Genomic DNA, 26,550 nt, shown 5'->3' with positions numbered 1-26,550 from the left:
TAAATTATTCTGAAGGAATATATATATATATATATGAATATATATATGATTTAATATTCTCAGATTTCAATATGCCTCTTACTGGATGAAGAAGATGAAGCTAGGTTGTGGAAAACAATGAAGCCAATTATTTTATACGTTCCTTTGTGTAATATACTGCGTTCTTGTTTTTAAAGTGGAGATTAGCTCTTCCAACCTGGGTGTACCATGCTCAGGTCATCAGTTATTGTTAGGGTGTTGTGTATGTGCTTTTACAGAGATTAGGCACACTGCTACCCTGAGCAGGTGTCTTTGATTCTTACACTCTTTATCAATGTTTGGTCCTTCCCTGCAACATACACCAATTTACTCTTGTGGCAGCAAGAACTCAAATTACTAAGCTGTTCACTGATGAGACTAATCCTGAGCGCTCTTCACTCCTTGCTGGCCTTTTAATTCTCCAGCTTCAGTCCCCAGGGTGCTCTTCTGGAGACAATTGCTTCCCCATAAGTCACCACTCTCAGCAAATGTCATGGTAGAGTAACTGAATTGCAAATAAAGACAGCTAAGAATCATTTGGCATTTGAAGGAAGCCATAGTATAAAACAGGGTCACTGAACTTAATAAAAGGGAAAAGTTAAGAGAGCAAAAGAAATGTCATGAATAACTGAGTCTGATGGCGTGACCATCTTCACTCTTCCTTAATAATGTCAATCACTCAAGGTTCTAGCATGCTCCTCCTACATGGAAGGAACCTCATCTTATGAGTTGTCACCTATCTCAGATGGAAATTTGAGAGTCCAGCTGACCTGATTGCAACTGACCTGACTGTCTTGATCTTTTTCCTTGAGTCCCTTTTGCATCAGGCTTCTGGGAATAAAAACATACCTGGAAGGTAGCTCACACCTGTGTAATCCTAGCTACTCAGGTTGCCCATATTGGGAGATTTGAGTTCCAAGCCAGTCAGGACAGGAAATTCCCTAAGATCCTATCTTCAATTAACCACCTGTGACTTAAATGGTGAAGACTGGTCCTGAGTAACAAATCTAAGGGACAGTGTTCAGGCCTTGAGTTCAAGTCTCAAAACTGATGCAAAACAAGGGCTAGGAAGTGGTAGAGCACTTGCCTTGCAAGCATGAGGCCCTGGGTTCAATTCCTCAGCACCACATAAGCAAAAAGAAAAAAGCCAGAAGTGTCGCTGTGGCTCAAGTGGTAGAGCGCTAGCCTTGAGCTGAAGAGCTGAGGGACAGCACCCAGGCCCAGGCCCTCCCCTCACCCCCCCAAAAAAACTGGTGCAAAACAAAACAAAATACATCCGGAGCCACTTGTAAATTTCGGAAGTAAGCTTCCCCTAGCCATTTGGAGATTATATCTTCAATAAAATCCTCTTTCATTTGCAGATGTATTGAGGAATTTAAGACTTTTCACAACAATAAGTATCTACCCAGTGTTGAGGAGAAGGATTTGCAGCAGAATAGGATTGCCATTCTTTTCCAGGGATGCATCTTGATCAGAAACTTACATTAACATTTTCATTTTCTCTTCCCCTACCAGCTCCCTTTGCATGTCACTTAGAAGAGCAGGAGGTCTAGATATGAACCTAGGTAATGATGGCAAGCAAAAACTATTTCCTGTGCTTTGAAAGACTCTCTGGTTTATAATGGCCCCATACCAGAAGTGGAAGGAGGGAGCTTGTGTATAGACTCAACTTGTATTTAAGGAAGCAGTACTCATATATAGTTAAATTGTCTCTGAACAAAATCAGGACCTCTTGAACTAACATTCATTATCTTCATATTTGGTTCCCTCAATTTTTCATTTTTACCAAATTCTCACATTAAAAAGTGAAAGCTTTAGATTAGGTGTAGGAGAATGTCGGGTGATAACTATGATCAAAATACATAAAATGAGGAAACAGAAGGTGCTGGCTATCTTGGTTCTGAATGATTAAAGAATTTGGTCACTGCGGCAGGTTCATGTTGCCCCTCTCCTTCATTTTATTCTTCACAAAGCCAGTGGGTGGCAGAGGCTGACTGGATTTCATGATCTCTCCTTACTTTCAGCTTTGCAGGATGAAAAGTAACAACAGTCTTTAGAATTTCCTTGTGAGTTTAGATTTCTAGAGTAGTGATCTGATTTATCCAGAATTCTGTATTATTGTTGAGGACTGAAAAAAGAGGTCTTGAAAAGGAATGGCTTACTTAGTTGAAATTCGGTCTTAGATGTTGCAGAGGGACCTCTGATTAGAGAAAAGGAGGTATGGAGTGAGAACTTCTCAAAGAAAAGACAGTTTAGTGAGAAGGTCAGCAAGCTTCTGCTCCCAAGCCAATTCCAGTCTATCAACTCTTGGCTTACAAGCTAAGAATGGTCTTATGTTTTCAAATGGTTGGGAAAAAAATTCATACCAGGTGCTTATAGCTCATGCCTGTGTCTGAGGATCACAGTTGGAAGTTGGCCTGGGCAGGAAGGTCTGTGGGACTCTTATTTCCAATTTTGCACCCACTCCCTCCAAAAAGCTGGAAGTAGAAGGGTGACTAAAATGGTAGAGTTTTAGTCTTGAGCATAAAAGCTCAGGGATAACACTTAGGCACTGAGTTCGAGCTCCAAGATGGACACACACACACACACACTCACACACACATACACAAGTTATTTTATAGTATATGATGACTATGACATTTGAATGCAATGTCCTTGAAAGAAGATTTTTTAAAAAATATTCTTACTAGTTTGTGAATTGCTTTTTGTGTTTAGTGCTCCAATGGAGTTGAATAGCTGCATTAGACTTGTGTGTATGGACTTGAATTGGAACTTGAACTCAGGACCTAATTACTGCCTTTTAGCTTTTTCACTCAAGGCTGGTACTCTACCACTTAAGCCAACAGCTCCACCTCCTTCCTGCCTTTTGGGTATTAACTGGAGATAAGAGTGTCACAAACTTTCCTTACCAGCCTGGTTTCCAACTATGTTTCTCAGATCTCAGCCTCCTGAGAAGCTAGGAGTACAGGATGAGCCACTAGTACCTGTCTCTAGAAGTCTTATCTTTGGAGATCTTCCAAAGCTCTCAGTATTTACTTTCTGGTCTTTATAAATGTTTATTGATCATTGGTTTAGTCACCAACCTGGAGGATCCAAGAAAAGAATAGTCACTAAAAGTTGACCGGATGCCTCCTTGGTCACATTGTCTTAGAAATTCCAGAAGGAGGTAATATGGTGTGGTATACACATAGAGATAAGCTGAAGCAAACCCACAGACTCACACACGTGGTGCAGATGCTCCTTGGTCTGTAAATTTTTTGGCTAAGCCACAATATTTTCCAGTCACAAAAATCTCATTTCAGAAAAAAAAAAAATCAATACTTTGCACAGTACTTTTACTTTTGACCATTGTTATTTCCTTAGGGTCTTCCCTGCTTTCTAACTTCATGCTGTGTTTGGAACATTCCTTTCGGTGATGTTTCACTCTGTTGTATTCAATAAGTACAGTGATGAGAGACTTTGCAAAATACTGGGAGGTAGATGCATGGAAGTATGAAAGACACGAAACTACACTGGATGGGAAAAATGAACGGAGATATGTTGATTGTTACCTGGAAAATATTTGAACCAGTATCATGACTGCGGAAGAGAAAGAATGAAGCATGTGAAGTTGCAATCAGGATACAATCCAGACTAACAAGCCAGTGCCAAGGAAAACTGACATACTGGATACTTTTTTGACTAGTAAATTTAGAGTCAATCTAGAATAGTAACTAGACGAGCAATTCTAACCTATTACATCAATGAAAATTCAGAGTGAAAGGCTCCTCGTGGCTACAGCAGTGAACACAAGTTCTGTTGTGAAATGTGAGTGAAGTGTCTTTGTGGATTCAAACAAATTGTCAAGTCTGGAGGGATTGTGACACAACTTGTGACCATCCAGAAGTAACTACGGATGAGCTAGGTTTGCAGAAACTGGCCACATGTTGTGTGTGTGGGGTGTGTGTGTGTGTGTGTGTGTGTGTGTGTGTGTGTGTGTGTATCTGTGTGTGTGTGCGCAAATCCTGCAAACTTGAACTGAACTCAATGCCAGGTGCTGTCCCTGAGCTTTTCTGCTTAAGAGTAGCACTCTATCATTTGAGTCACGTGAGTCACAGCTCCACTTTCACCTTATTTATTTATTTAATTATGGCTTTTTTTCTAGTCCTAGGCCTTGAACTCAGGGCCTGGGTACTGTCCCTGAGCTCCTTTTTGTTCAGGCTAACACTCTACCACTTGAGCCACAACGCCACTTCCAGCTTTTTCTTTACATGTGGTACTAAGGAATTGAACCCAAGGCTTCTTGCATGCTAAGCAAGCATTCTACCACTGAGCCACATTCCTAGCCCCCTGGCTGGCTTTGAACCACAATCCTTAGATTGAGTAGCCAGAATTACTAGTAGAGCCAAAGACACCCAGTTTATTTTTTAAAATATAAAACCATAGTTAGGGTCAATAAAATGTTATGATGAAGGAGATGCAAGATACATGCCATATTTGGAAAATGTCAGATATTTACTTGTAGTGTTTCTTGATCTTTATTTGTTTAGTGCTAAGTTTAAAATCTCCTTTGTAACATTGGTCTTTTTCTACAGAAGAACTGAAAACAGTTTTTGTGAAACTGGGGCCATTTGTAAATGTAGGTTCCTGGGCTGATCAGTACCGTACAGAGAGAAATGAATCAGAGAGACTGATGTACAGGTTGCAGATGAACTCTGAAGGTGTCTGTACTGACACAGCATGAGGCAGTGTCTAGAAAATCTAGTCAGCATCTACAGAGCTGCATAGTTATTTACCTACCCAATAATCTGTCTTCCTATAGGAAGCACTTCAGAGACAGAAAAAGGATTGTTACAACAGTCAAGAGGGCATTCATAAACACATTTTCCAGTGGTAAGAGTAGATGCACAGTGCTTTCACCAAGAAAGGTGTCTCCTCAAAGTATGGTATGAAGCCTTCTATTTATTTCTCCATGTAGAGTCATACACCATATGAACATAGAGAAGTTATGCCAAGTGGAAAAGTGATTTGGAATATAAAATACATCATATCATTCAATGTGGCCAATCAATTTATTATTTACACAAAATTGAAGAGAAACTGTAAAAATGTATAAGTAAAACATTTTAATGGATTTCTACTTCATTAATATGGTTGCTCTGATTTCTCCAATTCCAATCTCATATCACAGTGCAATTCATTTCTGCTTAATAAAGATACCTGTTTTATTCCACATATTCTGTTTATTTTCTTCTTTATATATTTTCCAAAGTGAAAGTTGTGTTAGGATTTTATTAACAAATGTCTGGAATTTATTTTTTAGCTAACTTTATAATATGGTCTCTGCAAAGATTACCTTTCCTTACGGTAGTAAAATGAATAAAAATTTAATAATTAGCTAGCATTCTCTTTTGGTTATTTGATCTCAAATCAGCTTAAAATATTATGGATTGCCAGACCTGGCGATACACACAGTAATCCCATCTCTAGGGAAGCTGAGGCAAGAGGCAAATAGTTTGAGGTCAGCTTGGACCACAGAGTAAGAAAAAAATAAAACAAAATAAAAGGTTGATGTCTTTAGTCCTGGAATTTTTACTGTGAATGCAACCTTAGCAAACAGTCTTTGCAGAGGTAATCAAGTTAAAATAAAGCCATACAGGATTTGAATGATTAGATAAGGCGAGAGAGATTTGAATACAGAGAAGATATATCATGGAGTTCAGAAGATGGTAGAGGTAAAGCTTAAAGCGAGGCTGCCACTATTCAAGAGCACCAGGCATGAACAGAAGCAAAATGAACTCTACAAAGACAGGCAAAGACATCTGCTTTCCTGGAGGCTCTGGAGGGAGCATGACCTGCCTACATTTCATTCAAGACTTCCAGCATCTATAAATGAGAACACATATTTCTGTTTATAATATGAACTGCTTAGTTTGCAATAATTTTTAAAATCAGGAATCTACAGTGAAGCAGAATCACTAAATATAGATAGATAATAGATAGAATTAATAAAAACCATGTATAAATTACATTACATTATACCATGTGAGATCTGTTGGGCAGGCCAAGTAATAGCAAACTCAAGCAGGAGTTGACTCTGCAGTCCCAAGATGAATCTCTTCCTCCTCTGGAAATATCAATGTTTGTTCTTCAGGGCTGTCAAATGACTGGAGTCCAACTCACTGCATCTCTTATGGGCCTCTCTCTCACTTAAAGTCAACTCATCATAAAAGATAACCTCATCTGCAAAGTTCCATCCAGGAACACCTAGATCACCATTTAATAAGATAACAGAAAATTGGCCCATAAAAGTCACTACCATATATGACAAACAAAATGAATATTTTTGTCTCTTGATGTAACACGGTTTTACTTTTCTCTCATCCAGGTCAAGTATTGTGTCTGTGGCAGAGAGGAGAAGGTGTGTGGCTTGTATATAGTCACAGTATAATTTAGGATTGCATTCAGAAATACAGACCTGGTATTTCAGAAACTAGGATACATCTCTTTCCCTACACTGGCCAGAATTCAATAATATGACTTGACTCATCTGCAAGGGCAGCTGGGAAATGTGACCTTCCTAAGGAATCAACACCATAAAGAAATGATTTTAGTGGACCCAAAGGATTTTCATCTACATTGTTCACTGATAAATCCCAAGCAGCAAGATTAGCTCATATTTGACTCTTATTATTGATTCCTATTTTACTCTTTTTAGTAAATGCTATGGTTTGTGTCTCTCACTCTTCCAAAACTCATATTGAAATATCCTATGGGAATAGTAAGAGAGGTAGGATATTTGTGTTTAGCTAGTTATAGGTATAGTTTGGTGGTAGAGAATATGCTTAGGATGGCCCAGGCTGGTGCCCGTTTCAATCCTTAGCATCAAAACGAGAGAAAAATAAATAAATAAAAGTGAATAAGACATGAAGACTTCATGTAATAGATTGGATTTCTATATCATTATTCAAAAGGAGAGTGTGACCCATTCTTGCTCTTGTCTCTTCTCTTTTCCCTTCTGCCATAGAATGAGAGAGCAAGAAGATTGTCCTAAAATGTTAATCCCTGGATCATATATGCCCAGTCTCTGGAACAATGAGCCAATAATGTCTCTTGATTACTAATTACCCAGTCTGGTTTTTGTAATAGTACTGGCATTATATATAGGCCTACACTACCATACTCATCTTACATTAACTATTTTTTTTGATGATGAATTCCCTCTGCTTTTGCTTCTCTTGAAAAGACTTTATCCCTCTTTTATTTTGAAAAGATGATTTCACTGGGTATAATATTCTTCTTTGATGTATTTTTCTTTATGTTCAGTGCTTTTCAACATTTTTTGGCCCGTAAGTTATCTGCTGAGAAATCTACTAGAATAAGTCTAATAGCATTGCCTTACAAGCAACTTGACCCTTTCCTCTTGCTGTTTCCTGGATTGTTTGTCTTTTGCTTTTAAGATTTCTAGCCTTGATGAAAGTCAACTGTGGTTCAGTGAAATTGTACTCATTTGGGCTTCTGGCATGTGAGTGGACTGTATTTACATTGAAGACTTGAGAAGTTTGGGGCTCTTCATAAAATAAGTTTGTGATGCTTTTTTTTTTTTCACTTTTATTCACCTTGTGGAATCCACAGAAATTCCTATAGGGCAAGTTTGGGTGGGGCTCTGGCTCATTGCTTCAGCATCACTGTCTCAAGGCTGCAGGATGGTGTGGAAGGTGGCGGTGGCTAGTGAGGTGCAGGCCAGCCAAACACTTCTGGAGGGACCAAGCATTTGGTTCCCATACCCTAACCCCAAATGGCATTCAGCCATGTCTATTAGAGCGGCATAAGTTCTAGGTGCTAGAGTAGCATGGGTTCTAGGTATTAGAGTAGCATGGGTTCTAAGTGGTAGAGTAGGTTCAAAAGGAATTCTGTGTAGCAAAGGAGTCACTTTTTTGGTTTTTAATAGATGGACAGGTCATTAGTTTATGGTGCATTCTAGACATTTTTAAGCTATTGTTTCATTCTAGAGAAAACCATATCATATTTGTTTATTTTGAGGGCTATTTTAAAAATTATTTTTATTTTTTGAATATTATGATCTTTAAGTAGTTGTACAAGAGTTGCCATTCACCAAAGCAGTTTATGAATACAGTGCATCTTGTCATTGCTACCCCTTTCAACATTTCCACCCACCCCTCCAAATACTCTCCTTCCCTGACTTACCTTAATTTTAGGTTATGTATTTATCTTTTGCCATTTAATAACACAGTTAATGTGTACCATGCATCTTGATCTGTGTCACCACTTCAAATTCTTCATTCCCCTTTGACCCACCGCTTCCTTATAGTCCTCAATTCTGTGGTATATTCAATAAACTCTTGCCTGTATTCTCCCCACTTCCTTAAGTCATTTTTCTATACCTTTCCTTTGGCCTCACCTTACCCACTTGTGAGGACCTATGTCCTGGTACTTATTTTGTCGTTGTTTGACTTCGATTTTTTTTTGATTTATGTTTGCGCTCTGTGCTGCTTTGCTGATTGGATTTAACATTTGAAAAGTCTGAGGATTTCTCCTGCAATTAGATGTCACAGTGGCATTTCAGGTAGCTGCTTTCCTACTCACCTTTCCCTGAGACTAGTCTTTTTCTGGGTTTCCTTTCTAACCAGAGTTCTTTGTTGTTTTTGGTTCCTATCATGTCTTTACTAATTTCCAGAATTTTCTCTCCATTTTTCTCTTCAAAATGTAGTTTTCCTTTCGTTGCCCTGATTTTCCTCTATGGCACACACATATGCCGGCCACCACTTTTCTATTTTTATAGAATGACTGATTATTTCAAAACATTTTAAAAAAATAACCAGGTGCTGGTGACTCACATTCGTAATCCTAGCTACTAAGGAGTGTAGAGATCTGAGGATTGTGGTTTGAAGTTAGGCTGGGCAGAAAAGTCAGAAAGAACCTTATCTCCAATTACCCATCAAAAAACTGGAAGCAGAGGCATGGCTTAAGTGGTAGAATGTTAGCCTTGAGTGAAAAAAGTCAAGTGAATGAGAGTACAAGGCTCTGAGTGCAAGTCTCAGCCCCTCCCCCCCACACACACACAAAGAGAGAGAGAATAAGTAAGTGAATGAGGATATTTAAAAACAGGAGAGAGAGGGGAATATTTTAAAAGGAGAAACAAAATCTTAGTGCCAGTGGCTCACACTTGTTATCCTAGCTACTCAGGAAATTGACATCCGAGAATCAGGAGATGAAGCCAGTCTGGGCAGACAGATGCATGAGAATCTTATCTTCAATTGACAGGAAAATGTTGAAAGTAGAATTGTGGGAAAGCCCCAGTTCAAGTCCCAATACCAACACACACACACACACACACATACACACACACACACACACAAATGTAAAACCTTCCTAGTCTTGATATCAAGCCAGAAAATATTTTTGTACATCTGTGTGTTAAGCCAAGTGTAGATGAATGGATCAAGAAAATGTGGTATATATACACAATGGAATTCTATGTCTCCACCAGAAAGAATGGCATTGCTCCATTTGTTAAGAAATGAAAATACTCAGAAAAAAATATATTAAGTGAAGTAAGCCAGACCCAAAGAAACATAGGTCCCATGGTTTCTTATTTGCAATAACTAGTATATGTCTGAGTCAAACAGCAAAGGTCAGCTAAGATGGTGTTAAGCGAAATGAACCCCAAGATAAGGACACAAGTGGTTTTTTCTTTCTTGCTATTGTTTCTAACATATTTATAAGGTACCACGTGATTTTTTGTTTCTTTGTATGTCCCTCCCCCACGGTATAACCCCCATTTTCACTGTATTTTATGTTGGTATAATTTAGGGAGTAGAAAGGAAAAAACAAACTGTTTAAATAGGGATACAGATTGACCCATTGCAACAATGAGATGTACAAGACGCTATGTCAAAAAACAAACTTTACAATTTAGGTGGGGGGAGGGGAGAGTGGAAGGGAGAGGGAGTGAGTGTAGTTGTAGAGGTGGGAGGGAAGGGATGGTAGGGGAAAAACAAAGGAGAGGGAGCAATTCTTGTTAAGAAATGTACTCATTACCTTGCTCATGTGATTGTAACCTCTCTGTACAGTATTTTCAAAGTAAAATAACTTATTTTAAAAAAGAGTTTAAAGAGCTAAAGAATATAGCAGTAAACTAAGGCTAACTTACCATTATGGAAAGACATTAATGAAACAAATGTAGTGTAGCCTGAGTGTATGACATTTACAAAGCCTGCAGCCGAGGACAATAATGTCACAGGCCTTCCCTTGCTGTCACTCATTGACTTACACAAAGCAACTTAGCTCTATATATTCCATTACTGGTCAGTACCCCATAAGTGTAGACCATTTTATGTCTTTTCTATCATGTATTTACAGTAGCTTTTTTATATTCAGATACATAGATGCAACAGTGTAGTTGCATACATATATAGAAATGGAACACACTGCATTGACTTGTGCTATAGCAGTAATAGACTACTGTGGTCTAGACTATGTGGTTAGGTATGTGCGATATTGGCTATGATGAAGTCATCTATCCACACATTTCTCAGAAAGTAGCCTGGTCCTTAGATAGCATATGATTATACGAAGTAAATCCTAGCTGTCACCTTACTGTACAGAAGAAAGGATGTCCTGGATGTGATTCTTTTTTACCCATACCATTGATCAGGAGATTTAACACCATTGATAGATAGTGTACATAGACAATTTTAAAAAATCAAGTACAAATTAAAATGATTATTTGTCAGTGAGATCATCTTGGGTGATTTCCTGAGCTTCTCTGAGAGTCAATATTTTCATCTAAAAGGGGAGAGCAATCTTGAGAGTTATAGTTCTGTCTACAACTTAAGTAATCCTTTATGTGATAGTAAAAAATAGTTTTCTAGAATCTGAAAGGTTTCTATCACCTCTTTCCAAATAGGGAATTATACTTGTGTTTGAGTCATTCAAACAGCGTTTAAGAAAATAAGAATATTTTAGGAAAAAAATAGAATTATTATCCTTGAGGAAGAACATAGAGTTAATGGAATCAATGCTGAAATATTAGATTTGTGTCCAGTATCTCAGGCCTGTTATCCTAGATACTCAGGAGGCTGAGATCTGGGGCATGTGATTCAAAGTCAGCGTGCAAGGAAGTCTAGGAGTTTCTTATCTCTACTTAACCACCAAAAAGCCAGAGTTGGAGCTGTGGCTCAAGTGGTAGAGCACTAACCTTCAGAACAAAATCTCAGGGACAGCTCTCAATTCAAACCCCAGACATCCCTCCCTACTCACTGTACTAAAGAAATAATAGACCTATCACTTATGTTTATGAACTATTCAAAGCATAGGTTGGACACATAAAGGGCTTTAAAGGTTACTGGCTGGTTGTGAGTTCTGTGATTTCCAGTAGTAATATTTCATATAAAACATGACTTAATAGGTGATCAATGTCTACAGATATCTTCTGCCTTTCTCATCTGGGAATGAAACTTTTTGATGGTACTCTGTCATTTCTTTTTCTGTTTCAAACAGTGACAATGGTCTGTTAGGATTTATTTTTTTCTCTTCAATGAACACTTCCCTGATAAGGCCAAGTGATTTCCTTTCCCTTCTCACACTTACTTTTTGAGTGTAAATGAGAACTTGCTGATCTACAAAACAAATGGCAATATTGGAAGAAAAAAAAATCAGAGTGTGTTTCTGCATGTAAGGCACACGAGGAATTAAAAACATGCCTGGGTGAGCAAAAATGAGGCAATTGATGTTTAAAAAAACTTAATAAATATTCAATAGAAGACAGACATTGTGTAAAATGAATGAACTGGGAGACTTAGGGAGAAGTCAAGAAAAAATATAAAGAAATAAAACATTTGCTTCAGGCCTCTTCACTATGTAAGGAAAAAAACAATGAAGAGCATAAATATTTCAGCAAAATAGAAAAAAAAGACAACTGGATAAAATGAATGATCTAAACAGAGCGAATATTTTATTTTATGTACCTTGACTGTTTCTGTGAGAACCAATCACAAGAAGCACTGCAAAAGAATACAAATGCAGCCTACCCTTTAAGCGACCATAAACACAAGCATTCATATGTATATATACATGCCCAGCAAGAATTCTGTCGATCTCAAGCTTAAGAGCATCAGAATAAGCCTGTGAATATAATTAAAAATCCTCCTCAGAATTTTCCTCCTCAGAATGTTTAGCCTGTACCCCAGCTGACTCTGATACATATTCAAGAATCCACAGTGAGAAACATGCTCTGGGTATCCTGTATGCCATTATTACTTCCATCAAGACATGAATTTTCCCCTAGCATCTTCCTCTTATTTCCTGGTTGGGATTGGAGACACAGGACAATTTAGAGAATTGAAAATCTCTAGCTAGGTGGCTGATCTCATTATGATCTGAATGAATGTTCTGAATTGAACAATTCCAGTCATGAGACCTTTTCTAACCAATGAATTGTGGGTGTAAGAGAAGGAGAGTAAAAGGAAAGCTTTTGATTGAGAAGCAAAGAGACCAAAAAGCCTCCTTGACAGAAGAGATAATGCAATGCACAATGAGAAGAGAATGTTCAGTTTCAGCATACTGAAATTTGGGGCATTGTAAGAGCAATGATGACAAGGATGCCTTCCAAAAATTGATTAAAATGTATCTTTAAATGCATTTGTCCAGATCACTTTGAGGCATTCCTGATGTCAGTTATTCTTTATTATCAAGTAGAATTCAAAGAAAAAATCTGCTTAATATTATTTCACAAAAGGCTGGGAAAAAATTTTAAATATATTTTCTATTTGAAAGAGCAGACTAACCCACAGGAACAGAAGATTATTGGAAAAATGTGAAGATGCTATGTATATGTGCATGTTAGATATTAAGAAAGTATCAATAATAATTAATTAGTAATTTTAAATAGGACTTTTGTTCAGTAGAACACCAGAGCTTTTTAAATACTTTGCTGCTAGAAAAAGAATACTTATTCATAAACAACATACATCTAAAGTTCTTGTTAAATAAACCCCATAATAGTTTGTTTGGGGGTATTTGTGGTTTACTTAGAATCAAAGAGAACATGCCAATACATATCTTTAAAGATCCAGAGTGTAGGCTGTGATTTTATCAATTAAGGTTACATTTGGCTGCAAGTACCAGAAAAACTAATGGAACAGTAGTTTGAACAAAGTTGAGATTTTTTTTCCCCTAAATCATCTGATGTGCAGAGGTGTAAGAAGGCCATTAATTTTATTCAGTTCCTCTCCAACCGTTTTAGTGTGTGCTTTCCTGTCATCTTGTAAGTTGCTTCTAAAAGTCAAGAAGTTGTTCCTAATCACATTGCAAGCTAAAAAGTGGAGGACGACACCAAAAATATGGTGGCATGGTCAACTGAACATTTCCTGTTATAAAAAGCTAAACTCAGAGTTCTACTTGGGAATGACCCATTCTTATCTTATGAAACAGCATAACCTGGAAGTCCAGCTGAATGGTACTCAAGGGATGATGCAAAATGCTGAGTTTCAATGGTTCCACTGACACTTTCCAAGATGCAGAGTGGAGGAAAATAAATGTCAAGTAGGCAAATAGCAATATCTCCACATTACATGTCTTATATCTTTTAAGCCCTGGATAATATGAAAGTTATTTTTTAAATTAGGAAATTGAGACATAAGAAGGTTAGCAGCCAAATGACAGTGCCTCACACCTGTAATCCCAGCTACCCAGGAGGCTGAAATCTGAGGATCACAGATCAAAGCTAGCTCAGGCAGGAAAATCTGTGAGACTTTTTTTTTTTTTTTTGCTTTTTGTTTTGATAGTTTTTTTTTTTTTTTTAATTGTGAGAATACTGTACAGAGGAGGGGTTACAGTTAGTTACATGAGCAAGGTAATGAGTACCTTTCTTATCAAGCATTGTTGTCTCCTCCTTTGTTTTTACCCTATCATCCCTTCCCTCCCATCTCCACAACTACACTCCCCCCACTCACCACCGAAATTGTAAAGTTTGTTTTTCAACCTAGCGTCTTGTACATCTCATTGTTCCAGTGGGTCAACCTGTATCCCTGTTTAAACAATTTGTTTTTTCCCTTCCCCTCCCCAAATTATACCAACATCAGATACAGCGAAAACAGGGGTTATACCGTGGGGGAGGGACATACAAACAAATCACGTGGTACCTTATAAATACATTAAAAGCAATTTCTCCAATTAACCACCAAGAATCTGGAAGTGGGATGGAACTATGGCTCAAATGTACAGTACCATCCTTTGGTGAAAAAGTCAAGGGACAGTACTGAGGGCCTAAATTTAAGCCCTCAATATTCTCTGTCTGTCTGTCTGTCTCTCTAACACACACATACACACACACACACATACACACACACACACACACACACACACACACACACACACACACACACAGAGTTACCAAAGGTCACACATGATTTCTGCAAGAGAAAGTCAAGAGTTAAAGCCCATGCATTCAAATGCTAATATTTTGTACTCTATCAGATTCCTTCAGGTACCAAAAAAGCAAAGTGTTTCTTAGGCTATTTATTACAGCAGATTTGTACATCATGTATTTGTTGACTGAGGCCTTTTAATATTGACAACTGCATTTCTTCCACCAGCAGGGGGAAAAGAGTTCAAAGATACTGATACTTTAAAATAAAAATCCATAGTTAAACAATTTGTTTTTGCCCTTCCCCTCCACAAATTATACCAACAAATTGCAACAATGAGATGTACAAGTCGTTATGCTGAAAAACGAACTTTACAACCTTGGTGGGGGAAGAGGATCTGGTCAGGGGAGGTAAGGGGAGGATGGGAAGGGATGGGAAGGGGACACAAAGAGGAGGCAACAATACTTGATAAGAAATGTACTCATTATCTTGCCCATGCAATTGTAACCCCTCTGTACGGTATTTTCACAATAAAAAATAAAAATAATAAAATAAAATAAAAATCCACAAACTGATACAAAGATGAAGACTTTCCTTCACAGAGCTTTATTTGCATTCTTGTCTGGATCAACAAGTGGAATATAAAATTAACAGTGAAATGCTAGTAATAGTAGAATGAATTAGATAGGAAATTCTTTTTTCTTTGTATAAAATAATCTCTGATAAGATGCCAACTGAATGAAGGAAGGTTAGGGGTTGGGATAAGTAATAACTGGTGGAAGAAATTCTGGGAAGAAGAGCTTTGAGGAAGTAAAGTATTCTTGGTTGGAAGTACAGGCAATAGTTCGGTGTGTCTGATTGGAATGAAGGGGAGGGAGATTGGTTGGTTGGCTAGTGAAAGAGTTTAATGGAGTCATAGATTGTTCAGTTCCAACCAGATGACTGTGGTTTCTATTTTTAGTGAAATGCAAGCTACAGAAAGGATTTTGCCAATAATAGTACAATAATAATAATAATAGCAATCTGCTTTAAGTTTGGAAGGTTTATGCTGAGTAGGAAAGTAAGTTTAGATATATGACACAGAAATCTATCCAGATGAGTCTTGTGGTTTGAGCTGATTGCTGGTGGAAGATGGGGACATGATGAGGAAGTGAAAGGTAGGACAAGGGATTGTAGGTACAGAGGAACATTGGATGGATCAATGAAGATCAGCTCTGTGAAGATACTGCATTAAGTTCCCACTTAAGAGAAACAGCAAAAGAGGGAAGCGTTGGAGATTGGTATAAGAGGAAACAACGTTGGTATAGAGAATTTGGCTTGCTGCAGTCATGCAGGCTTGGAACCTTGGAACACAATGGTGACATTAGCTCTCTCACCATTCACTCCTACTTCTACTCAAACTTTGATGGACATTTCTGAGCCCATTGAGGTGCTGTTACATTTTGGGCAACGAAGAAATTCATTTCATTGTCTGTGTAGCAAAGGCTCAGTTTAAACAAGGGGGACCTGTCCTTATTTAACTCTCCCGTGGCTCTTGAGTCCTTCCTTAATCTAAGGTTTGCCATTGATCTATTAAGATTATTAGGAAAAGAAAGAAATTACTTTAAGACAAAAATGGAAAGTTATTAGACATGAACTAAGCATTGTTTGGTTTATTATCAAGTGCTCATGACAAGAATGATCCAATATTTAACACCTTGAAAGACCAAAATGGTTTTTACAATTTAAATACTTTGTTTACTGGCTGTACAAGTTGCTTTGTTTTACTTTCCATTATTTTTAGGACTCAGACATAATTTTTTTTAAAAAGAAAAAGTTACCCCAAAGTTTCTTAACAGCATGTCTAGAAGTTCAGTGAAATTGTATGTCATTTTCAGGTACAATAGATTTCAAAACAACCTTCTTAATTTTGTATCAGGACCAAATTTAGGTCTGTAGAGTATGAGGTAATCATGTACCAAATCTAGGTCTACAAAGTATGAGGTAATCCTATAGAAGCAGATATTTGTGTACTATGTACAAAGAATCAATATTTGAAATTAGCTACCTGAGTTTGAATCCTATCCTGATTATGTACATGATTATATATGTGATATTGTTCTCAGTTTATCTCTGAAGGGGGAAGAAAAGAGCTTGTACTTCATAATGTTGCTGCAGACTTGAACTGAATGAAACCATATAAAAGTAAATTGAGAGGTTGCCTGAGCACTATTATTGATAGTCTTTATTATCCAACTTCCTTAATTTTCCATCTCAAGCTCTAGTTCACTGGGTTAGAGAAAAGTGTAATTGCAGGATCTTTGAGGTCCTAGGCATTGGTGGGCTTGGAGGAGGGCTGTGGTTGGGTGCTGCATGAATCCTCTATGCCTTTGCCTGTTAAATCCTATTTTCTCTCCACAGTAGTCAGTGCTGAGCTCTAGAGTCTTCCCATCATGATAGCCCATAGATGTGGTAATTCCCAGTTATTCTGCAATCAGATACACAGGGAATAAACCAGTTACCTCTCTAGCTCACCTGAGGCTCATCTCTCTGGACATTTTAGGCTTTTAATTTTGTAGGATAAAAAAAAATCTATGGACCTCTAACTAGCAAGCTCCAAGTGTTTGTGTTTGGCAATGCTGTTCGGTAACCCTGTTTCTCTTCCTCTAATTGAAGCTTGAGTTTAGAAGATAATTTTGTAACTTAGAACTAGCAGCAGGTTTATTTCTGAAGGTCTTCTCCTCCTAGACATTTTGGCTATTTTTCATGATTTTTTATTTACCTGGAAAAAGTTTTAATATATTAATCTATTACATTATATATTAACATATTTTATATATATATATATATATATATATATATATATATAAAACTATCAACATGATAGTCTGACTCTTTTTCCATGCCAATAAATCTGTTATTCTCTAACTTTGTTTTGTTGTTGTTTTGTTTTGTCAGTCTTGGGGCTTGAACTCTGGGCCTGGGTGCTGTCCCTGTGCTCTTCAGCTCAAGGCAAGTGTTCTACCACTTGAGCCACAGTGCCACTTCTGGTTTTCTAGTGCTTTATTGGAGATAAGAGCCTCACGGACTTTCCTACCTACGTTGGCTTTGAACTGTGATCCTCAGATCTCAGCCTCCTGAGTAGCTAGGATTACAGGCATGAGCCCCTGGGGCATGGCTGTTATTCTCTATCTTTATTTCTTGTGAGCTAAGAATTTTGTCATATAAATCTTCTTCCCCTTGCTCTCTAACTCCCTTGCTAAAACCTCTCTTTGCTGAGAAAAAAGAAAATAAAAGATACAGGAATGAAGAATAAAAGAGAACTACTCATAATGATGGATATAACATTGAATAAAACTTCTCAAATCTATGCATATCTGGAATGTTCTCTATTTATTTAGATGCACAGTCTGAGCCAGGAATGCTCTTGGAATCCAAGATAAGGAGAAAGTAAGCCTTGTCATTTTATTGAGTTTGTTAGATAGACCAGTAAACGACCACAGTATTCAGAATGGAATGTGATGAAACATAGAATATATATACACGAGAGATTCTACACCAGAATGTTTCTATGGAGATTCTGTGTGTGAGGGGGAGAGGGAGGTGAAAAGATGTTTTTGAGGTCTGGTTACTTAAAATGACAAAGATGCTTTTGAGGTCTGGTTACCTAAAATCTATACCAATTACCCCAATCAATACAGATCATCAGACTGTCTCTGGGCTAGGCAGAGCTTGAGATTTGGAGAGGAAATTTAGACTAGTTCCATTTACATTACTGTGTGAGACATGGAGAAAGCAAGTTCTGTGGATGAAGGCCACATGACTTAATGAACACGAAGCCATCTCTTATTTTTGAGCAAATTAGCTTGCTGCTCTGAATCTCCCTTATCTGTGAAGAGCTCCCTCTGATAAGGGTGGCATCAAGGCCAAAGTGAATGTCATATGGGACTCTCAGTATCTCTCTGGTGAATGATAAATTCAAGGAACAGTATTAGGACTATTTGTTTGCCTTGCTCATGTCTAAGTAATATATAATTATGATTTTTCAAAGTTCATGGTGCAAACCTTGTGGTATCAGTGGAAATGTTGAAAAAGTTATCATGCTAATAGGATGCCTAACACAGTGATCATTTCTCTCCAACCATTTAGAAAATTTCAAACATATAGAAAGTTCTTAAGAATATACAAGAGGTTAGTAGAGGGTAAGAGCTTCAAACTTCCTTGATTCAATTGAATTCCCCACTAATTATTAGATAATGGCTTCCTCTATTATTTCTAATAAAGGAGCTGCCTTTGATTTCTCTACACTGCTTAGAATAATCCAGCTACTTTGGGAAGAAACCATTATCAAGAGAAGGCTCTGCTGGTTTAATTGCCATTTCTTTATTTCTATTAAATATAGGAGGCTTACCTTAGTCCTTATTAACTACTTAATGGATTTACAAAGCACGTAGCAAAAGAGAATTTTCCTGTGCATTTAAATGAAACAAATAACATTCTCAGCTGATTATCCACTCAGGGGGGAAAAAGTTCCCTCCTATTGCTACATTTAAGTCTGCAAAAGTAATAAATTAATCCATTAGTGAGCCCAAATGTATCTTCTGTTGTCCTTATTATCAACTATTCCCAGGTGCTCCGGGATTTCCTAGTACAAATTAATGTGACTTTTATATTTGGTAATAGAAATATGCAGCGCAAGGATCATAAACTATGAAACTATTCCCATACTACTGCTTTTCACAAAACCAGAATAACATTAAATATTAAATTAAGATGTTTTTTCAATGGTAGAGTGTGCTATCATGCCAAAATACCAAGCAATGAAATGCAATCAAGAGTAAAAAAAAAAAGGCACACACACACACACACACACACACACACATATACACACACGGTGCCCACATTTTCTTCCGGGTTACCCCATTTTATGCCCGATTTTAACAACATACTATCCAATGGTATGCAACTAAGATACATGGACTTCAGAAAACGTTGTCTGGTTCAGACACTCATTGTCCATCTATGTGTACATTCAATGAACAAAAAGGGCTTTGAGCAATCAGGAAACGTACTTCAGAAGGGCAGGAAATCCCCAGATAGGTGACTATGAGAGAAAATTGCCTTTTAAAGCAATGTAGAGATGCTACTGGGGACATAGGTGAGTGTGAGCTGAGTCATGAAAGATTAGAAGAATTAACAACACATTCAACATCCAGAGCCCTCAAAATGCTGTGTGTGTGTGTGTGTGTGTGTGTGTGTGTGTGTGTGTGTGTGTGTGTGTGTGTGTGTGTGTGTGTGTGTGTGTAGAGGATGCAGAGGATGAGTAGTAACATGGAGAACATGATTGTGCTGGGGAGTGGGAATAAAGATGTTGTGAAGGGTTTTCTCTATAGTTTCAGTGCCACTCCACGCTTCTTTTTTATTTTTTCAAAACACATCAAAATAAGAACTTTTCATGTGAAGCCACTTGTCTGAAGGCTTGATTTGACAGAGATGTTTGCATATAAAAAGACGACTCCTTGAAGAGTCTCCCATGTACCTGTAGGGGACTCACAATTCAGTAAGAAATAAACTCTGTGACTGTGTCCATGTGTGTGGTAGGAAGGAGAGACAGACAGAAGAGAAAGACAGACAAAGACAGGAAGGAAAGAGGCAGATAATCTGGAACGTTATGGTTATGGCTTAAGAGAAAGTATTAGTATGAACTTGAAATTGTACCTCATGAGTCACAAGAAAACACCACAAAGCATATCTGCAATGAGACAGAAAAATTGGTGAGAAAAGATCCAGTGAACATTTACTTATCATATGCTTGCTATTTGAAAGTTACAACAGGAAGTGGAGAAGGCCAGGTGAGAAGTTCATTAGTTATGATACAGATGCACTGCTACAAGTTATAATTCAAAGCAGAATAATTCTGCTTGCAAGAGATTCTATTATCATTCATAGAAATGTGGAGCTAATAGCACTAGTTCAGAAAGCCAGAGCTGCAGGAGGAATAAAAGATGGCCCCTGAGTTCAAGCCATAGTAATGGCACACATTCACAAGGAAGAAAAAAAGAGTCCGCTTCTGTGATAGACTACAGTGATTGAACAGTGAGGAAAAGCCTCCGAACCTTCTATCCTGACAAATTAGCAATCTACAAGTGTGACCTTCAGTTGTTTCCACCTGATTTTTTCACCTGTATATGAAGCATATATAGTTGTATATATTATATTATATGTTATATATTGCATCATATATAATATATTTGATATAGGTATTGTTTTCCTCTATTTTATATAATATATAATAAATATTTAATATATAACTTATTGTGTATTTAAATTGTAATACTTGATACATATATTATTTAACTATAGATAATTTTATTATCTTTAAGTAGTTGTACAAAGGGGGTTCAATCGAACATGTCAGTTCATGAACTGTATATATCTTGGCCTAAGGGACCCCTTCCATCATTCCCCATCTCTCCCAGCCCCATCCCTCAGTTACCTTGTTCCTATGTGCATCGAGTATTATGACTGCATTCACCCATCATTCCTTTCTCCAAGTGTTAAATGCCAATCCATACTACTATTACTACATTATAAGCTAATGTTGTAAATTGCAAGCAAAATAATGTATATGCAAATTTCAATGGGCAGCACATGGGTAAGCAAGAAAGACGGTAAAACTGGAGAAGTGGGGTGAATGATTGTAAATTTCAGGAGCTGTACAACCTATGTGTTTTTCTGTACAAGTTCTCCATCATAGTGATAGAAAGAAAACAAAACAAATCAGTATTATTTATTTTAATACTTTTTTATTGTAAAAATACTGTACAGAGGGGTTACAGTTACATGAGCAAAGTAATGAGTACATTTCCTATCAAGCATTGTTGCCTCCTCCTTTGTTAAAGTATTCTCCCTATACAATGGTGACTCTTAACAAATTCTTTAGCCAAAGGAGAAATTTGTGTTAGAGCTAAACTTAGCACTCCAGGATATTTTCCCTGGGAAATAATCCTATAAACTATTTAGACAAGATTGCTGTTTGAAGACTAGACTAAGCCAATGGCCCTTCAGAAGCTGCAGTTGAAGCTGGGTTGGCTTTTTTGTTTGTTCATTTTTGCTTTTTGTTTTTAGTGGTTTTAATTGTAACATAAACAAAGTTATCTGTCCCATACATATATAACCAATGTCTTTTGGGTTCTGATTATTGAGCACTTAGGAAAAATCAGTGTCTTTTAACTAAGGGATTGATATGTGTTAAATTATTTTTCATAGGGTGATTATGAATTTCTTTTTTGATAATTTTTTATTATCTTAAGGTAGTTGGATGAAGGAGTTACAACTCAACATGTCAGCTTATGAGTGCAGTTCATCTTGATCAATGTCACCCAAATCCAGTTTTGACAATGCATCTTGGGAAGCACAGAGCTTATCTTGCGTTTTATAGCATCAGCATTCCCTGGTCTCTGTGGCTGACTGCTTCTCTCTCAACACAAATGAACATTCCTGTTTAGAAAAGGAGAGGAGAACATGAATCAAAATCTCTGTGTTCAACAGGAATGAGACATAGAGTTTAGGGAAAGAAAAAGAAAAGAGGCCACATCCTATACTGAGACCCAGGAAAAATGAAAATGGGGCTGTGTGTTTTACTGGAGTGTGCTTTTGCTTTCTCTGTGATTGATAGCCCGTCTCCTGGGATGCTGGTCACAGTAATAGTGTCATGGTCCCCTCTCAACAGTAGAAAAGGCTGTCCGTCCCAGGGCGAAGAAGGTGAAGGAGTACTGGGATGGCTAAATGAACCTAGCCTCACATGCTCCTCTGACTTGGGCACAAGATACAGGGTGAGTTTTAATTTCAAGCTGATTTGCAGTTTATTTTACAGGGGTAGAAGTGAGACTAGAAGAACTAGAATAAAAATTAGGTAGGACCAGCTTTAGAAAATACCGAGTAAAGTTTCAAGTTCAATTTGTTTTTTTTTTTTTAGCAAAGTGATTTATATTTAATTTCCCAACTTTATACTTGGGCATGTATAAATTCTCAAGTCAAGTGTACATATGCTGATAAAAAAGTCAACAAAATGACATGTTTAGCAAGGTAGCAATAATTTAGTCAGGAAACGTAGGAGTTAGAATATGGCATATATTTGTATTCTAACCTTTGACTAAGTCATTAGAAAAAGGGTACATTGAGAATAACTCTCTCTCCATTTAAGACACATGTTATGAGATGGAACATAGGACCGGGTAAAGGATTTCTCTTCCTTCCTCTCCAGGAATGTGCTCCCATCCTGGACAGCTCCTGGTCCTTCGCACTCGTGAGACCCGTGGGACTTTGGGATCCTTGGGATCTCAGATCAGAAGGCTCACACATGCTTTGCCCTGTTCCCCAGGGCCATGTTCTCTTTGGAACTACCTTCTGACTGTCTCATTAATTAGTTGCACGGGGTCTCCATGACAACGCGGCCTGTTTCTATCATGTTGGAAAATGCTGAATCCTCCACCCGAGCAGGAGAGTCTCTACCAAGCTCTTCCTGAGTGGCTGTGGAAATCCTTCCAAGGGCAGAATCTGTTGAACTTTAAGCCAGTGTTCTAATGTTATCAAACCCAGATCCATACATTCACATCCTACATTGGTCCACCTCCTGTGGAATAGAGGTGAAAACCATCACCCACTCTGGGGAAATTTAGGTAGCCCTGCTTTGCACATCAGCATACAACAACAAAGGTTTGAAACACTCTTCAGGTTTTGAACTGTGGGCACTATGAAGCATGTGTGAGCTTTCAATTTCATTTAGATTGGGAGTAAGTTCCAGAATATTGGAATCAAGTATAAGCGCAACACAATGACTGTAATTACAATAATAAAGGTTGATTGAAAATCTCTAGCTTTTAAGCATTCTTTCCATAGTGGGGAGAAAAAAGGTAAAATGAGGTTATGTGATGCATATGCAAATTGAATTTGCTATTCCATTAGGTCTACCTATTTCAAGATATTATGGTCTATTTCAAGATATTATGGTGTCTACTAAAAATACATACAACTTGGGATCAAAAAAGAAATAGGGGAAACGCATGAGCCTTGTATTTCTCATTCTAATATTTTTTGTTCACGCTGACCTTACAGAGTATTCTTATCTCTATAGTCAAATACTTTACTCCTAAAGCTTTAAAAATGTTTCAGTTTCATCATAGAGCCCCTGGTTTTGCTAAGTATCTTTACAATTGTAAATAAGTTTAAGATTAGTTTGTTTAGTGTTAGCATGTTTTTGGACAATTTTTTTTATCACTTGCTATTCATATAAATAACTAGATGAGCCCCATCAAGAAGATTTTTCCTTGGTAACCAATGAAGAAATATTCCTGACTTGCCAATGTGGTTCCTTAGAGAACAGGAGCAGTTGTCTTCCTTCTGGATTCTTCTCCTAAACAGCTTCTATTCAGCACTTGAGCAATAAAGGAGGGGCAAGCCAGTAAATAAGTGGTACTTCAACAGGGCCTGAGGATACTTGAAAACAACTTGTTTTCTTAAATGGATTAAATAATCCCTCCCTGAAGATCTCATTACCTGATGATTTTGTAAAAAAATAAAAAATAAAAAAATAACTATTTCTTCCTAGGGAAGACACAGGTAAACTCTGAGTGTGACCAAAGGCTGAGTCCAACTGCATAAGGCTTGATTGGATCTCACTGTGAACAATGTGACTTGAGGCAAGTAAGTTTAGTCCATGGCACCTCTTATCTCCTATGTATAAAAGGTAATAATAGAAGTCTTATCAGCTGGTGTTAGACCATAGTTAAAACAGTTCAGTTCCTGGTGCTTGGTAAATGTTCAGTAAATGTTAGCCGTTAGTACATAATGCAAGGATATGAAAATACTCTAAACACTAAGTTCATTGAGGTTTGAAAAACTGGAAATGATACATCAAATGCCTTGGATATAAGGAGGAAAAGGAATGGGTTTTGATTAAGATATATTCCTTTTTCACTCCTGATCTGTGCAATTCTTGACATATAGATTTGTGTTTATGCACATGCATGTGCATGTGTGCATACATGCACATTGATCCTGAATTCAAGGCCTGGGCACTGTCCCTGAGTTTTCATGTTTTAGGCTAGGTCTCTACTAATTGATCCAGAGCTCCATTTTTGACATTTTTTTTGATGGTTAATAAAAGATCAGAGTCTCATAGGCTTCCTACTGAGGCTATCTTGGAACCACAATCTTCAGATCTCAGCCTCCTGAGTAGCTAGGATTACAAGCATGAGCTACCAGTGCCCAGCAGCACATTGATTTTTGAGTGACTGAATAAATGAACTCATTAATTGAGAAATTCTCACTTTATTTGGCTTATGGTTTTCCACAGGCCTGAATGGCCTCAGGCAGGCTGTTGGCTTTGAGAAACATCCAGTAATGGGTTATGAAAAATAATGTGGTTTATGTTTTGGGTACAACTCAAAGAACAAAATTAATTGCTTTTCTGTCATCTTTATAAATTTTCATTGGTCCTTTGGTGTAAAGCAAAGCCTGTCAGTGTCTTTAGACTTAATGGTGATGATCACAGTGCTTAATATTTTAATAAAGTAATGAGGTGTGTGTGTGTGTGTGTGTGTGTGTGTGTGTGTGTGTGTGCATGTACACACATTAAACAGAGGGACAGAAACTTTTTATATAAGGTCTAATTCGTGTGCGTGTGTGTGTGTGTGTTTGTGTGCATGTGTGCACATGCACACCAATCCTGGGACTTGAACTCAAGGCTTGAGTGGTGCTATCCCTAACTTCTGTGCTCAAAGCTAGCACTCTACCACTTGAGCCACTTCCAGATTCATACTGAGTTATTGGAGATGAGTCTAACGAACTTAACTACCTGGGCTGGCTTCGAACTGTAATCCTTCAATCTAAGAATCCTGAGTAGCTAGGACAACAAGCATGAGCCACCAGCTCCTGTCTAAGATCTAACTTTTCATTTGTATATTTGGGGAGGTTTTGCTCATGAATGAGCCATTATGAACTCAAGTAAATGATTTCCCTTTAATATCTCAGAATATTAATGAAATGTACTTTTAGATTTTGAAAAGTACAACTTTAATAATCTGGTGTAACTTTTATTTTGAAAATATATGTATCGTTTTTATCTGCTAAAGATTTCTACTTATACGTTATAGTTTTTTAAAGACTTTTCAGTTCTAATTTCTTCCTCTGTTACTGGTTGTTGATTGATTGTAAAGTGTTCAGATTGTCTTCTTATTTAACAAGCCCCTCTATTCATTTACTAGCACAGGGTACAGAGTCGCCAACCTGGATTCTTCGTATTCCCTGTGAATCAAAGAGTTAAATGAATGAAGGTCATAGAACATGGAAGAGTGCAGAATGGCCAGGGTTTCTATACCTGCCATCAAAACAGACTAGAGGCAGTCAGTTTCCAGCCAGCTCAGCTCTCCCACTACATTCTTGTCCCATCAAGCTAAAGATAATGGCTTTCTGACTTTTGCAGTTATGTCACTGAACATCTGTGGCCCACTACATACTGCTCCCTACCATACAATTTCCTTCCTGAAATAAAACAAATTATTTGTTTCACCTCATTGATCATTTTGTGATTGGTAATCTCATGCCAAATTTGGTTTTTAGATATTACAATATCTATGATTTTAGTTGCATGCAGTCACAAAGTTTTCTATGTATAGAAGAACATAAATATGGTCTTCTCAATTCTTCCCAAGGCCTACCTTAGTGTGTTATACCTTCTGTCTCTCCCAGGAACAGGCTTGTGATTCGTAGTCTCTGCTACCAATATAACCTCTCTACTTTCTTGTTATAGAACTAACCACAAAGAACAAGCAGAGCTTTCTTTCTGTGGCTTCCCACTGATTTTTCACCTTTCTGAAAATAAGAATCCTGTCTTTTCACGAAGATGTGCCAGAAAGCTATCATAATACATATTAGCACAGGGAAAATAAAAAAATACAACATGAACAAGAGCCTGGGGGCTGGGCTGATTAGCTAGGATTACAAGCACGAGCCAGGACTCTGAGCTCAGGCCTATAATCCTAGCCAATCAGGAGGCTGAGATCTGAGAATTGTGGTTCAAAGCTAGCTCAAGCAGAAAAGTCCGTGGGAGACTCTTATCTCCAATTAACCTCTCAGAAACCGAAAGTGGTGCTGTGGCTCAAGGTCTTGAGCAAAAAGCTCA

General features: G+C 37.6%; 1 protein-coding gene across 7 annotated transcripts in view; it reads left to right on the top strand.

Annotated features, from left to right (window-relative positions):
* The window catches only part of Nrg3 (neuregulin 3), a 1,012,378-nt gene that overhangs the window by 864,547 nt on the left and 121,281 nt on the right, over positions 1–26,550 (top strand). The window lies entirely within an intron of this gene.

The sequence above is a fragment of the Dipodomys spectabilis genome, unplaced genomic scaffold (genome assembly GCF_019054845.1).
Source record: "Dipodomys spectabilis isolate Male_0828 unplaced genomic scaffold, ASM1905484v1 ptg000136l, whole genome shotgun sequence".
Classification (NCBI taxonomy): Eukaryota; Metazoa; Chordata; class Mammalia; order Rodentia; family Heteromyidae; genus Dipodomys; species Dipodomys spectabilis.
Note: the sequence above shows the minus strand (reverse complement) of the source record. Positions and strands in the feature narration are given on the sequence as shown.